This window comes from Xenopus laevis, chromosome 2L (assembly GCF_017654675.1).
Source record: "Xenopus laevis strain J_2021 chromosome 2L, Xenopus_laevis_v10.1, whole genome shotgun sequence".
Taxonomy (NCBI): Eukaryota; Metazoa; Chordata; class Amphibia; order Anura; family Pipidae; genus Xenopus; species Xenopus laevis.
This window is the reverse complement of record NC_054373.1, coordinates 98840540-98855374: the sequence shown is the minus strand read 5'-3', so window position 1 is coordinate 98855374 and position 14835 is coordinate 98840540. Positions and strand designations below refer to the sequence as shown.

Sequence of the window (14835 nt, the reverse complement as noted above, 5' to 3'; positions counted from 1 at the left end):
ACATGATGCTACATCTATGGCAGCCCCTGGGTACTATAGTTCAGATGGAGATATAGAGCATGACTCTGCCATATACACACCAGCATAACCAATTAAATGTGTCGCTTTAAGGTACATTTTAAAATAATGACTTGTCAGACATCAAGAACATTTCTTATTATAAGGAGAACATAGCAAAGCAGCTTCAAAACAATAATGTAATAGCTGGTTCAAAAATGCAAGGGTTAAGAGATCATTTCAAGGGCTTACTACATCTTATATGAACTGCTCAGTTAAATTGTGAAGTTACAGGTTAATGCTCATACTCGTTTCATTTGCAGATAAATGCATGTTTAGAACAGGTTCAGTTCAGTTCAGTTTACAATTCCTACCTCCTATAGGAGACGTGAGTAAGACCAGAACACATACATAAAATAGAATATATGATATTTTGACATCTCTGTCCAAAATCATACATTTTTCATTAACCGTTATTTAAATTTGTAGCTTTGGAAATTAGATAACGTTATAATACACATGAGCCATGAATATCCTGTAAATTATATTCTTATAAATAGTGCTTTGGTCATTGGTTATAATCGGGGCTTAGTGATGTCATTTTTGTCACATGACTCACTGAAACTTGAGTAATTACAATAAATAAATTCCTTCGGCCTCTTGTTTTTATATGGTCATGGAACTCCTCTGTATCTTATAATATCCTTATATTTTACAAGAGGGGGTACTTTATTCACTATATACCTCTAGTTGGCTTGTCTTATAAATTGCCCAGACTAAAGATATACAAGAATGTTTTTTGTAAATGAGTGCTTTTACATGAATCCTACAGAGCTGCAAAATATGTTATATGTATATCAAGTTCATGTACAAAAGCCAATCAAGTTAAAAAGGTGGTAAAACATCTTGTTCATTTGGGTTTGTCTCTTGCTATGTATTGCTGATATGGGTAACCAGTAGATTTGTTATCATCATGGTAAATATGTAAATCTAATCTGCTGGCAGGTTGTATGAAGAATACACAATAATGATAAATGACAGTGTTTTCCATTTAGTTCCATAGTTGTTGTCATGTGCTGGTAATAATGAAGTGAGCCTGAATGAGCATAAGTTACAGACATTATTGCCTCATGGCCTAATTTGTTTATGAATCAGATCACATTGTGATAGTCACATTTCCGTTCTTTCTGTACTGAATTAGAAAGCTACTATAAAAGCTAATAAAAATAGCCAATGAGTTTGTCTGTTGTAGGGTTGGTTAACCTGTGGCCCTCCAGCTGGGAGTGAACTGCGGGTTGGACATCCCTGTAGTGAGCCTTGCATTTGATTTGTTACAGTACTGAACATTTTATGCTTGTTTCACCTTACTGCATGCTTTTTCATAAGTAAACAATTAACCAACGCTTTGTTCTCATGTTCAAATTGGTCACGATCACCTCAGCATATTTGAAAGTTGAAACGGATTAACTTTTTCTGCATTACAGTGTGACATGTCAATGATTATACTAATCCGTTCTGGCTTTCCCTACATATCATGCCTCATTAGCAGCCAAGGGAGAGAAGATTGGGCTGGATAATTCCTTCTTTTAGATCTACGCAGCCGTATCTTTAAAGAATACACTGCACTTAGCAGGCACCGCGACGTTAAACTGGTTCTTACTATGTAGGCTTCTCTTGTTTGTAACGCTGTAGATCTATATTATCTATGTAGAGTGTAGATGAATGAATAGTACTTTTTCACCCAGATGTAGTACTTCACAAATTCTTGCATTATAGACACCTGACACACTATGCTATCTGTCACCTGAGTTTTGTCACAGCTACAAAATGACAATATACCCTGCCATAGACAATACTGAGAATTGTATCTGCTAAAATACTCAAATCACATAATTGTCCAAAAATGCCTTTGTATGCACAAATAGCACCACATGTCATTGCTCTAAAGCTCCAAAGAAATTAAGAGATGATAACTGTGATGATATCAATGCAAGCATCACAGGTCCAAAAATAATCGTGGATTGAAACTATGCCCCAATTAAGGCTACATCATTTTATTTCCTGCTTCATCTTCATGAAAAACAAATGTAAAATAAATACAACATTGTTCAAGGTACAGAACTATAATCATTTCCATTAAACTGATAAGGTTTGACCTGTGAGTATGCCATCATTTCACTCTAGCCATGCTGTGCTTAAAGTGCATTAGAATGCTGGAAGGTAGAGTTGCTTCTTAGCTCATTCAGGCATGTTCATTCTAATAATTACTTTACAGAGGCCAAGGCTCTTTATGCTCTATTTATTTTGCTGTATTTTCGGGATTTCCCCCACAGCTGCGTCTGGTTAGCTTTATGCTTACTTGTGATGTTTCAACACCATTTTAATGCTATTTTTTCCTGAAGCTATTGCTCTTATTCAGATGCATTCTCGCAAGTTACAAACATTCCTTGGACAATTCACACCATTGAGTTCTACGTATGATCAATATTTACAGCAGTTTAGTGGTTTATGTGTCTATCTATCTATCTATCTATCTATCTATCTATCTATCTATCTATCTATCTATCTATCTATCTACAGTATCTATCTATCTACAGTATCTATCTATCTACAGTATCTATCTATCTACAGTATCTATCTATCTATCTATCTATCTATCTATCTATCTATCTATCTATCTATCTATCTATCTATCTATCTATCTATCTATCTATCTATCTATCTATCTATCTATCTATCTATCATGTGTGTGTCTTCATCTATATAAATAAAAGAGCTTCAACAGCACTTCTAGCTATTCATTTCAGGCATAAATAACATACATGTTTATTTTTTGACACTGTATATTTAAAAAAATGCTATTTAGTAAAAAATTTTCAAAAATTGCATGTGACAAATTAAAGTTAATAACGTATATTATTGCTATGCAGAAATAAACTATCAGTGCCTTGACTGATAAAAACGGCTTTGCATGTCAATTTGTTCACTTTTTTTTTTCCAAACTGCCCATGTGTATGTTTCTAAATGACATGAAATACACCTAAACTAGATCATGGATCTATCCCTGATCCAGCTGATCAGATGACTGCCTATTTGGATAACAGTGTGTTCAGGCATTTGGCAAAATGTTGTCCATTGTTTCAGTGGGTAATAGGGATGTAGCGAACGTCGGAAAAAAAGTTCGCGAACATATTCGCGAACTTGCGTTAAAAATGCGAACGGTTCGCGAACGTCGCGAACCCCATAGACTTCAATGGGAAGGCGAATTTTAAAAGCTAGAAAAGACATTTCTGGCCAGAAAAATGATTTTAAAGTTGTTTAAAGGGTGCAACGACCTGGACAGTGGCATGCCAGAGGGGGATCAAGGGCAAAAATGTATCTGAAAAATACATTGTTGACACAGCGCTGCGTTTTGTGCTGTAAAGGGCAGAAATCACACTACATTTCTAAACTTGTGTAATAAACTGCTTTAAAACGTCCGGCGTCTACATGCCAATCAAGTCGTGTAAAGGTTACAGCCTGTTCACACGCAAAGACGAAACGCGGCGCTTACTGCAACGCAAAAAAACGCAAAGAGCTTTAATGAATGATACCGTCAAGTGAGCAAATAATAGTTGTTAATTACTAGTTGAGCTTGTCACCTCCAGGATGTTCGTCCTGTTGGTGGCAATATTTCTGTAGTGGTGTGTTTAACAGTCACCGTGCTTGTGCGCACGTGCACGGTCAGGCAGAGGTAATTCAATGTACAGTGAAGCGAACCAAAAAACACCGATTCTGCAGTGTGGGCCCAGTTTTGGTCTACTTTATTGATCACCTGCGGTGACCATAAAAGATGCGATTTTGCCACTGTTGCAGAACCCTGAAAAATTAGGCATGTGTACTTTCCTGAAAAATTATGTTTTTTTTGTCGCAGCCACTGAAGCACAGAGGCCAGAAACAATATGCCATATAAATGCTGAAAATATTAATTTTTTTTTGTCGCAGCCACTGCAGCACAGAGGCCAGAAAAAATATGCCATATAAATGCTAACAATATAAAAAAATGTTGTCGCAGCCACTGAAGCACAGAGGCCAGAAAAAATATGCCATATAAATGCAAACAATATAAATTTTTTTTGTCGCAGCCACTGAAGCACAGAGGCCAGAAAAAATATGCCATATAAATGCTAACAATATAAATTTTTTTTGTCGCAGCCACTGAAACACAGAGGCCAGAAAAAATATGCCATATAAATGCAAACAATATAAAATTTTTTTGTCGCAGCCACTGAAGCACAGAGGCCAGAAAAAATATGCCATATAAATGCAAACAATATAAATTTTTTTTGTCGCAGCCACTGAAGCACAGAGGCCAGAAAAAATATGCCATATAAATGCTGAAAATATTAATTTTTTTTGTCGCAGCCACTGCAGCACAGAGGCCAGAAACAATATGCCATATAAATGCTGAAAATATTCATTTTTTTTTGTCACAGCCACTGCAGCACAGAGGCCAGAAAAAATATGCCATATAAATGCTGAAAATATTAATTTTTTTTTGTCGCAGCCACTGCAGCACAGAGGCCAGAAAAAATATGCCATATAAATGCTGAAAATATTAATTTTTTTTGTCGCAGCCACTGCAGCACAGAGGCCAGAAAAAATATGCCATATAAATGCTGAAAATATTAATTTTTTTTTGTCACAGCCACTGCAGCACAGAGGCCAGAAACAATATGCCATATAAATGCTGAAAATATTCCTTTTTTTTGTCACAGCCACTGAAGCACAGAGGCCAGAAACAATATGCCATATAAATGCTGAAAAAATTAATTTTTTTTTGTCACAGCCACTGAAGCACAGAGGCCAGAAACAATATGCCATATAAATGCTGAAAATATTCCTTTTTTTTTTGTCACAGCCACTGAAGCACAGAGGCCAGAAAAAATATGCCATATAAATGCTGAAAAAATTAATTTTTTTTTGTCACAGCCACTGAAGCACAGAGGCCAGAAACAATATGCCATATAAATGCTGAAAATATTCCTTTTTTTTTTGTCACAGCCACTGAAGCACAGAGGCCAGAAAAAATATGCCATATAAATGCTGAAAAAATTAATTTTTTTTTGTCACAGCCACTGAAGCACAGAGGCCAGAAACAATATGCCATATAAATGCTGAAAATATTCCTTTTTTTTTTTGTCACAGCCACTGAAGCACAGAGGCCAGAAAAAATATGCCATATAAATGCTGAAAAAATTCATTTTTTTTTGTCACAGCCACTGAAGCACAGAGGCCAGAAACAATATGCCATATAAATGCTGAAAATATTCCTTTTTTTTGTCACAGCCACTGAAGCACAGAGGCCAGAAACAATATGCCATATAAATGCTGAAAATATTCCTTTTTTTTGTCACAGCCACTGAAGCACAGAGGCCAGAAACAATATGCCATATAAATGCTGAAAATATTCCTTTTTTTTTTGTCACAGCCACTGAAGCACAGAGGCCAGAAAAAATATGCCATATAAATGCTGAAAAAATTCATTTTTTTTTGTCACAGCCACTGAAGCACAGAGGCCAGAAACAATATGCCATATAAATGCTGAAAATATTCATTTTTTTTTTTGTCACAGCCACTGAAGCACAGAGGCCAGAAAAACTCAGGATTTACCTGGATTCAAATTAAACCAGTAGGGTTTGCACCCTAGTTTGTAACGGTGGTGGAGGGAGGAGGACGCTAAAGGACAGCTGTGTGTGGAGTCATGAGGCGTGCAGAGAAGGACAGCTGCATGGGGAGTCAGAATCAGAAACTCAGAACAAGTCTTCCGGCGTGCAGTAACCCTCCGAGATCCACCCCTCATTCATTTTAATAAAGGTCAGGTAATCCACACTTTTGTGACCTAGGCGAGTTCTCTTCTCAGTTACAATCCCTCCTGCTGCACTGAAGGTCCTTTCTGAGAGGACACTTGAGGCGGGGCAAGACAAGAGGTTCATGGCAAATTGTGACAGCTCTGGCCACAGATCAAGCCTGCGCACCCAGTAGTCCAGGGGTTCATCGCTCCTCAGAGTGTCGATATCTGCAGTTAATGCCAGGTAGTCCGCTACCTGCCGGTCGAGGCGTTCTTTGAGGGTGGATCCAGAAGGGTTCTGCCGCTGCCTTGGACAAAAAAACATTTGCATGTCTGACGTTACAGAGTGGCCAAAGTGCTTTGTCCTTGCAGGTGCGCTCGTGGCAGGATTACTGGCACCTCTGCCCCTGGAATGTTGATGAGTTCCTGAAGTGACATCACCCTTAAAAGCATTGTACAACATGTTTTGCAGGCTGGATTGTAAATGCAGCATCCTTTCAGACTTGTGGTATGTTGGTAACATTTCTGCCACTTTATGCTTGTACCGAGGGTCTAGTAGAGTCGCAACCCAGTACAGGTCCTTCTCCTTAAGCCACTTGATACGGGGGTCCTTCAACAGGCATGACAGCATGAAAGACCCCATTCTCACAAGGTTGGATGCAGAGGTATCCATCTCCGCTTCCTCGTTATCAAGGACTGCATCATCCACGGTCTCCTCCCCCCAGCCACGTACAAGACCAGGGGTCCCCAAAAGTTCACCACTAGCCCCCTGGGAAGCCTGCTCCTGTTGGTCCTCCTCCTCCACAAAGCCACCTTCCTCCTCTGACTCCACTTCTGACACCTCTCCCTGCGTTGCAGCAGGTGCCTGGGTTCGTTCTGGTGATTCCGACCAGAAATCGTGCGCTTCCTGCTCCTCGTCACGCTGGTCTACAGCCTCATCTGTCACTCGTCGCACGGCACGCTCCAGGAAAAAAACAAAGGGTATTAGGTCGCTGATGGTGCCTTCGGTGCGACTGACCATATTTGTAACCTCTTCAAAAGGGCGCATGAGCCTGCAGGCATCGCGCATAAGCACCCATTAACGGGGTAAAAAAATCCTCAGCTCTGCAGATCCAGTCCTACCACCCAGTTCAAACAGGTATTCGTTGACGGCTCTTTGTTGTTGCAGCAGACGTTCCAACATGAGGAGCGTTGAATTCCAGCGAGTCTGGCTGTCGCAAATCAAACGCCTGACTGGCATGTTGTACCGCTGCTGAATGTCAGCAAGGCGTGCCATGGCTGTGTAGGACCGTCTGAAATGGGCCGACACCTTCCTGGACTGCCTGAGAACGTCCTGGAATCCTGGGTACTTCGAGACAAAACGTTGGACTATTAAATTCAGAACATGTGCCATGCAGGGCACATGTGTTAAATTGCCCAGTCTCAGTGCTGCCAACAGATTGCTTCCGTTGTCACACACCACTTTTCCGATCTTCAGTTGGTGTGGGGTCAGCCACCGATCGGCCTGTGACTGCAGAGATGACAGGAGTACAGATCCGGTATGGTTTCTGCTTTCCAGGCACGTCATCCCCAAGACAGCATGACAACGGCGTACCTGGCACGTCGAATAGCCTAGGGGGAGCTGGGGGTGCACAGGTGTGGAGGAGGAGGACCCAGCAGCAGAGGACGAAGAAGAGGAAGAAGACGAGGTAGAGAGCGAAGGAGGAGTAGAGGTGGTGGCAGAACCGCGTGCAATCCGTGGCGGTGACACCAACTCCACTGTTGTTGTTGAGCCACACATTCCCTGCTTCCCAGCCATTACCAAGTTCACCCAGTGGGCAGTGTAGGTGACATACCTGCCCTGACCATGCTTGGAGGACCATGCGTCAGTAGTCATATGGACCTTTGGCCCAACACTAAGTGACAGAGATGCGGTGACTTGGCTCTGCACATGGTGGTACAGGTGTGGTATTCCCTTTTTTGAAAAAAAATTGCGGCTGGGTACCTTCCACTGCGGTGTCCCAATTGCTACAAATTTGCAGAAGGCCTCAGAGTCCACCAGCTGGTATGGTAAAAGCTGGCGGGCTAAGAGTGCGGACAAGCCAGCTGTCAGACTCCGGGCAAGGGGGTGACTCGCAGACATTGACTTCTTACGCTCAAACATGGCCCTCACAGAAACTTGGCTGGGGGCAGATGACTGGGAATGGGAACTGGTGGTCAAGGCGGAGTGGAGGGTGGTTCAGACGGGTCAAGGACAGCAGAGGTAGAGCAGTAAGATGCTGGACCAGAAGGAGGGTGGCTTTTAGTTTGCCTGTTGCCTTTGAGGTGTTGCTCCCAAAGTGCTTTGTGCTTGCCGTTCATGTGCCTTCGCATAGAAGTTGTACCTATGTGGCTGTTGGGCTTCCCAAGACTCAGTTTCTGACTACACTCATTGCAAATTACAACGCTTTTGTCAGAGGCACACACATTAAAAAAATCCCACACTGCTGACCTTTTTGAGGCTGGCAATCTGGCGGTAACAGTAGAAGTCGGCGGCGTTGGCGGCAATGGCGGGTGCGTTGGCCGGCTGACCACAGGTGCCGATACATGTTGTTGCCCTACTGTTCCCTGCGAGCTGTCCTCCCTGCTTCTTCTAAGTCTTATTCTCCTCCTGCCTCTCTGACTCTCCGTCTCTCCATCTGAACTATCCTCCTCTTGCTCTCTTCTACTGGGCACCCACAAAACATCAATCTCCTCATCCTCATTCTCCTCAGATGCATCAATTTCTTCTGACAGCTCACAGAAGGAAGCAGCAGCGGGGACCTCCTCATCACTCATTATGTCCATCTCTGTTGTGTTCTCTGCCAGAATTAAATCTGGTGTAACGTCCTCATCTCCTTCATCTTCTTCTGCCAATAATGGTTGCGCATCACTCAGTTCAAGAAACTCATGTGAAAATAACTCCTCTGACTCCAGTGAAGAAGGGGCGCCGGTGGTGGAGGAAGTGTTACGTGGGGTGGCCATAGCAGTGGAGGATAAGGATGTTGTGGTAAAGTTAGAAACGGTAGAGGATGGGGTGTGCTGTGTAAGCCAGTCAACTACCTCTTCAGCATTTTGGGAGTTCAGGGTCATTGCCTTTTTAAAACTGGGCAATTTCCTAGGGCCACAGGATAGCATAGCAGCACGGCCCCTAGTGCCTCTGCGTGGCGGCCTGCCTTTGCCTGGCATTATTTTTAAAACAAAAACAACAACTCAGGTGGTGTTTCTGGAGACGGTATTATTATTGATATTTAGACAGAATGTGAACAAGCTCACACAGCTAGATGGGAGTTGTTTGAAAATGAAGAACACACTGGGCAAACAAGGCCTACAAGGTCAACGTATACACTTCTACAGCAGTGGATACGGAATATATTATTGCTGCCTGAAAAACGTCACTCGGGTGGTGTTTCTGGAGACGGTATTATTATTGATATTTAGACAGAATGTGAACAAGCTCACACAGCTAGATGGGAGTTGTTTGAAAATGAAGAACACACTGGGCAAACAAGGCCTACAAGGTCAACGTATACACTTCTACAGCAGTGGATACGAAATATATTATTGCTGCCTGAAAAACGTCACTCGGGTGGTGTTTCTGGAGACGGTATTATTATTGATATTTAGACAGAATGTGAACAAGCTCACACAGCTAGATGGGAGTTGTTTGAAAATGAAGAACACACTGGGCAAACAAGGCCTACAAGGTCAACGTATACACTTCTACAGCAGTGGATACGGAATATATTATTGCTGCCTGAAAAACGTCACTCGGGTGGTGTTTCTAGAGACGGTATTATTATTGATATTTAGACAGAATGTGAACAAGCTCACACAGCTAGATGGGAGTTGTTTGAAAATGAAGAACACACTGGGCAAACAAGGCCTACAAGGTCAACGTATACACTTCTACAGCAGTGGATACGGAATATATTATTGCTGCCTGAAAAACGTCACTCGGGTGGTGTTTCTGGAGACGGTATTATTATTGATATTTAGACAGAATGTGAACAAGCTCACACAGCTAGATGGGAGTTGTTTGAAAATGAAGAACACACTGGGCAAACAAGGCCTACAAGGTCAACGTATACACTTCTACAGCAGTGGATACGGAATATATTATTGCTGCCTGAAAAACGTCACTCGGGTGGTGTTTCTAGAGACGGTATTATTATTGATATTTAGACAGAATGTGAACAAGCTCACACAGCTAGATGGGAGTTGTTTGAAAATGAAGAACACACTGGGCAAACAAGGCCTACAAGGTCAACGTATACACTTCTACAGCAGTGGATACGGAATATATTATTGCTGCCTGAAAAACGTCACTCGGGTGGTGTTTCTGGAGACGGTATTATTATTGATATTTAGACAGAATGTGAACAAGCTCACACAGCTAGATGGGAGTTGTTTGAAAATGAAGAACACACTGGGCAAACAAGGCCTACAAGGTCAACGTATACACTTCTACAGCAGTGGATACGGAATATATTATTGCTGCCTGAAAAACGTCACTCGGGTGGTGTTTCTGGAGACGGTATTATTATTGATATTTAGACAGAATGTGAACAAGCTCACACAGCTAGATGGGAGTTGTTTGAAAATGAAGAACACACTGGGCAAACAAGGCCTACAAGGTCAACGTATACACTTCTACAGCAGTGGATACGGAATATATTATTGCTGCCTGAAAACGTCACTCGGGTGGTGTTTCTAGAGACGGTATTATTATTGATATTTAGACAGAATGTGAACAAGCTCACACAGCTAGATGGGAGTTGTTTGAAAATGAAGAACACACTGGGCAAACAAGGCCTACAAGGTCAACGTATACACTTCTACAGCAGTGGATACGGAATATATTATTGCTGCCTGAAAAACGTCACTCGGGTGGTGTTTCTAGAGACGGTATTATTATTGATATTTAGACAGAATGTGAACAAGCTCACACAGCTAGATGGGAGTTGTTTGAAAATGAAGAACACACTGGGCAAACAAGGCCTACAAGGTCAACGTATACACTTCTACAGCAGTGGATACGGAATATATTATTGCTGCCTGAAAAACGTCACTCGGGTGGTGTTTCTAGAGACGGTATTATTATTGATATTTAGACAGAATGTGAACAAGCTCACACAGCTAGATGGGAGTTGTTTGAAAATGAAGAACACACTGGGCAAACAAGGCCTACAAGGCCAACGTATACACTACTACAGCAGTGGATACGGAATATATTATTGCTGCCTGAAAAACGTCACTCGGGTGGTGTTTCTGGAGACAGTATTATTATTGATATTTAGACAGAATGTGAACAAGCTCACACAGCTAGATGGTTGTTGTTTGAAGAACACACTGGGCAAATAATGCCTGCAAGTGCACTACTATTGGTGCACTACTATGAAGAACAGCAACAGCACTGTACACGTTAAAGAACAGTAAGATAAGTAAAAGAAAAAAAAATATATGTATATTAAAAAAAAAAAATTCTCGGGTTGCTGCTGCTGAACTACTAGGAGCAGCACAGCAGCACACCAGTCCCACTCCCCAACACAGCTAGACTAATAGCACTGGGCTGTTAAAGTAGCAAAGTAAAACAACAAAAAAGAAAATAAAAGCAGTCCTTACAAGGACTATTGGGTTATTACAGCAGTCAGCAGATGAGATCAGAAGAGATCAGTGCCCACAGCAGGCAGCTACATACAGAGCACTGCAGTAGAAGGTAGATTACTAGCCAGCAAAGCTACCTAACCTAAAATGTCCCTCAAATCCCTGCAGACTTCTGTCCCTCCAATACAGAGCAGTATCAAGTAGATTACTAGCCAGCAAACTTACTATCAACTGTCCCTCAAAGAAATCAGTGAAATCAGTAACAGCTCTCTCCCTACACTAGCTCTTGCAAGCACACACAGGCAGAATGAAAAAACGCTGCAGGGCTTCAGTTTATATATGGAAGGGGAGTGGTCCAGGGGGTGTGGGGGTGGTCCAGGAGGGAGAGCTTCCTGATTGGCTGCCATGTATCTGCTGGTCTGGGGTGAGAGGTCAAAAAAAAGCGCCAGGTAAGGCGAACCCAAAATGGCGAACGTCGCGCGACGTTCGCGAACATTCGGCGAGCGCGAACAGTCGATGTTCGCGCGAACAAGTTCGCCGGCAAACAGTCCGCGACATCCCTAGTGGGTAACACTGGCAGATCTATTCCCACGTAAGCAAAATTAAGGGGAAGATTTATTAAGGGTTGCATTGAAACTTTCAAATTTTTTTTTTTAAAAGTCTCAAATACGAATTGTGAATTATCCAAACTTGATTCAAATTTCAAAATTCATTATACTCTTCGGATTCGACTTTTCGCCACCTGAAAACCTGCCCAGTTCCTGTATAAGTCAATGGGAGAGGTCCAGGGGCCAATTTGGACATCTTAGTAGCCTTCCTGCCATTCAAGCTTTTTTCGGAAAAAAAAATTTGAATCGAGTTTAGTCAAATTCAATTTGAGTTTTCGAGTCAGTAAAATTCATCTGAGTTTTAGATATTACATTTTTTTTTTATAAATAACCCCCTAGTAGAAGTTCGAGTATATTCGAATTTAATAGAGTTTAAAAAAAATTCGACCTTTAATAAATTAATAATTTTTTGTTAGCTGCTCCATTCACCATTTTCCCCTTGCAATGTAAATAAATGTTTTACACTGTATTCAAAAATAAGAAATGTCTGTGAAAAGCATAGTCAATGTTCATACTGTTTCTTTGGTGAAAGAAGTGTAGGAGTGTATGCTATATGATTAAATATGTTCAATATTAGAGAGATATGCATATTCCCATAAGAGGCCAAATGTTTCTGCTTCAAAACAAAAACCTTTCTAGCAGTGTCATTTCTTTTTATGTTTCTTCCTTTGCCCCATGCTCTCTCCACAACTCCAGTGCTAATTCCAGCCTGTCTTTTCTAATGCAGTGTGACAGGAATCACTGAAGAACACTCCATGCTTAGCTATTAATATAAATTCAGAGGCTTTCAATAATGCATGCTCAGCTTGGGAGTTTTCCTCAGCAAAATGCAGCTCCTCGGCAGTAAATGCACTCAAGCATGCAGCTTAGTAAGCACAAAAGCAGAACTAGAGACATTATTATTAATGGAGGACAGAGAAGCATTCTGTAGGCAGGCAACTCAACTGCACTGGTTGTTATAAACTCATCACAATTTTTTTTTTCATCAAGTATAATCACCATATAAGTTGTTACTGGACCTGTACCCGTGACCACGAAGAGTGCTGCAAGTCTTACCAATTCTCTTAATGGATTATTATTTTCTACACCAGCTGCACAGTCAGTTTGTAATAATCAAAACCCACTGTCAGGCAACCTGTATAGCCACCAGGCCATTCATTGTATCAACTCTGCTGGAAGCTACTTTCAATGCTCTTTTACATCTGGCCTGATTGCTCATTAGCAATAATTTCATCCTTACTGAGCATGCTTCCTGAGCGTGTCTGTAGTCATCTGTTCTAACTAATGAATTAGATGCTCTGATACTTCTGAGAAATGTATCAACCAATTTAGCAAGTCACCACAATATAGAAAGTCTTACTGAGCTGCTCCTGGGAAATATTGGAGGGAGGAAAATCAAGCCAACACATCTTTCAAATAGAAAAACATTTTTAAATAAATACAAATAGAATTAACTGAAAAAGTTGCTGTTTCTGATTTCATATTTTAATTGAAGTGAAAAAAAGGGTTTGGACAATGAACTACCCCAAATTAACTCTGCAGCGTTCCCGTTGAATCAACATTACTTATATTAACAATACAAATACAACTGTACTTTGGTAAATTATATGTTTATATGTATATGGTGTCTTGCAATGGAATCAGAATAAATAAAGGGATTGTTTTTGCCATGATCTGGTAAACATCAGTAAAAAAATCTACTTCAGTTGTCTTTGCTCAAAAGTAAGCTGTAAAGGATGCCCTTTTGTGCAATAACCTGATAAGAGTGGCATCCAATCCATTTAGGGAGTCTGCATAGCAAAGCAAAGCATATATCTTTGCTGTACTTGATTCATATGTCACAGCTACATTCATAAAAACAGAGTCTACATCTTTGTCACCTGCCAGAATGAAAACAAACCTTTGATTGCTCATGTCATCAGAGCCTATTATAAGCATCCAGATAAAGCTCAGTGGGCAATTAGTATTCAAATTACAGGCGCATCCTCATAACCTACAATCATCTGTATCCCAGCAACAAGCCTTATATTATTCCCACTGAATTGACAGATTATAATCAGACTACAATTGCTGTTTTAATGGGGAAGAAAAGAATTAAATGGCCTGCCAAAGACGATATCCTGTAGGCCCAGAGTGCAGGAACATGTGTGCACATAGATGTGATCATGCATGTATATTTATACCTAGTTTAGTTCATCAGCAATTAGTGTGCTTCTATTGTTAGAGTCTGTAAAATAAGAAATGTAGGAAAGAACTGGGCTTTCAGGTACGAAACATAAATCTGTCTGCAACCCATATCCTTCTGTGCTTAAAGGCTGATTTCTTTGTTTTGTTTCTAGTTAAGAATTAATCAATTTTCAATGTAGCATAAAATTTACAAGGCCTACCAGATCAACTAAAAATACAGATTAATACAAGAGTTCCATTGCTTATGGAAACAAGTAATTGTGCTGCTCCATTCCCTCTGTAATTTTGTAGAAATGTAGAATGTGAAACTCAATATCCCACCATGACTACCATCATCTTGTATGTACCACCACAATCTCAAAACCCAACAATCTTTCTGAGAAACCAGATATGTTCAAAGGGATGCTTAAGGTGGTCACACATAGTCCAAATATTTGTGTGTGTGAGTACAGGAGTTTTATTTACATGTCGTCCTAGAACCAATTCATTTCTACATTTTCTACATATTGCACAGTGCCAATATTTGTAATATTTTAGCTGCATTAGACCATATTCTTGCATGTTTCCTAGCAACAGAAACTGCTTAAATTCAAAATTAACATGATAAAT

General features: G+C 40.8%; 1 protein-coding gene across 3 annotated transcripts in view; it reads right to left on the bottom strand.

Annotated features, from left to right (window-relative positions):
• The window catches only part of nhs.L (NHS actin remodeling regulator L homeolog), a 121513-nt gene that overhangs the window by 18519 nt on the left and 88159 nt on the right, over window positions 1-14835 (bottom strand).